Raw genomic sequence first — 2,086 nt, forward strand, 5'->3', positions numbered from 1 at the left:
TCAAAGATTATTACCCATAAAATTTAGTTGCTTGTGTTCCATGTTGTGGCCATAAGGTAGGTATTCTGAATTGCTCGTTCCACCTCTATTATTGCATTGCATTATTGGGTGAACCTGTGAAGAGCTAAGTAAACCATCAATTTTTTTATTCACAAGTTCTACCTGATTAGAGACCATGGTGACCGAATCGGCGTTAAAAACACTAGCTACTTTCGTTGGCTTTGTCCTCATGACTTGCCACTAATAATTATTTAGTGACATCTCTTCTATAAATTCATAAGCCTCCTCAGGTGTCTTATTATTGATAGTCCCACCAACAGCTGCGTCAATCATCTATCTAGTCGAATGATTCAGGCCATTGTTAAATGTTTGAACCTACAACCATAAAGGCAGCCCATGGTGAGGGCACCTTCTCAAGAGGTCCTTGTATCTCTCCCATGCATCATAGAGTGTTTCTAGATCCATCTGCACAAAAGAAGAGATATCATTCCTTAATTTGGCTATTTTAGCTGGCGGAAAATATTTAAGTAAAAAATTTTCAGTCAGTTGTTCCTAAGTAGTGATCGACCGTCGTGGTAACGAGTTCAACCACTGTTTAGCTTTGTTCCTCAATGAAAAGGGAAACAACCGAAGGCAAATGGCATCATCAGAAACGCCATTGATTTTAAAAGTGTCGCAAAACTCCAGAAAATTTGCCAAGTGATTGTTTGGATCCTCATCCTGCAAACCATCAAACTGAACAAACTATTGTATCATTTGAATTGTGTTAGGTTTCAGTTCCAAATTATTTGCAGCAATAGTAGGTCTAACTATACTTAACTCAGTTCCTATTAAATTAGGTTTAACATAATCATACATAGTGCATGGAGCAGGATTCTGATTTATTGGATCAGCAGCAATCGCAGGAGGTAACGAATTTTCCTGATTTTTAGCCATCTCCTCGGTTGTGGTGTGAATGTCGTCCTCTTGCTCTTCCTCTGTGTATCTTAGGCTTCACCTTATTTCTCTTCAGTTTCTGCGAGCTGTGTGATCGATCTCACTATCAAAAAGTAATGGTCCCGACGGGTTTCTTCTAGTCTTACACTATAAAAACCTACCAGAAGCGAATAAACGAAAAATTAGAAAAGAAAATAAAAATTTTAATTGCAAAAAAAGTAAAATGGCTAAAGTAATAAAAATCGAGTGTTCCTAATATCTTAGTTCCCCAGCAACGGTGCCAAAAACTTGATCGTGTAATGTGATACGTGATAAGTTCTATAATTTTTATAATGGATAACTCCTTGAAAACCAACTAACAATCATGACGAAGGTAAGCGCACCTGTCGAACAGTAGTATAGCTTTAGCAAGACCGAATTGTCGAACCCAAAGGAACTAAAAGTACTAGTATTAACTTTCTTTTTATTATCTAGCCTGGAAATTAAGGGTTTTGTTTATCTAAACTAATTAACTAAACTAAGAACGCACAGAACGAAAATTTGAAAAAGCTTTTGAGAAAACTGATTGACTAAGACAATACCCAAGGAAAAATCCACCTAGACTTCACTTATTATTTGACTCTAAATCAGACGATTTATTCATTTGACTTGATCTGTAGAAATCCCTAATTTATATTATTATCTCTCTCGAGACTAACAACGTCTAACCTTGGGTTGATTAATTGAAATCTCTTTCTAATTAACTCCCTAATGTTGCATTAACTCGATCTATGGATTCCCTTATTAGGTTTCACCCTAATCTGACAAAATCTTGTCACCCTATCTCTAGGCGTGCAATCAACTCCGCTCAATTATACTAGATCTACTCTTAGACAGGGACTTTTGCTCCTCTGAATAAGCACATCAATACTTGAATCAATATCCTGGAATATTAAAGTAAGAATTAAGAATACATAATTAAGAACAAGTCAAATATTAATCATACAATTCAGAACATAATAACAAGATCCGTCTTAGGTTTCATTCTCCTTAGGTATTTAGGGGATTTAGTTCATATTTATGAAAGAAAACATCTCAAAAGAATAATGATAAAAAAACATAAAGAAAACCCAAGAACTTTTGAAAGGAATTGAAGGGAGATCTTCAGTCT

The 2,086-nt window shown here is 35.5% G+C and overlaps 1 non-coding gene across 1 annotated transcript; it reads left to right on the forward strand.

Annotated features, from left to right (window-relative positions):
* Positions 1–391: 391 nt before the first annotated feature.
* On the forward strand, positions 392–498 carry LOC121231357 (small nucleolar RNA R71). The gene has a single exon (XR_005929417.1). It is a non-coding gene; the product is annotated as a small nucleolar RNA R71 (small nucleolar RNA).
* The last annotated feature ends 1,588 nt before the right edge of the window (positions 499–2,086 follow it).

The sequence above is a fragment of the Gossypium hirsutum genome, chromosome A06, assembly GCF_007990345.1.
Source record: "Gossypium hirsutum isolate 1008001.06 chromosome A06, Gossypium_hirsutum_v2.1, whole genome shotgun sequence".
In the NCBI taxonomy this organism is placed as follows: Eukaryota; Viridiplantae; Streptophyta; class Magnoliopsida; order Malvales; family Malvaceae; genus Gossypium; species Gossypium hirsutum.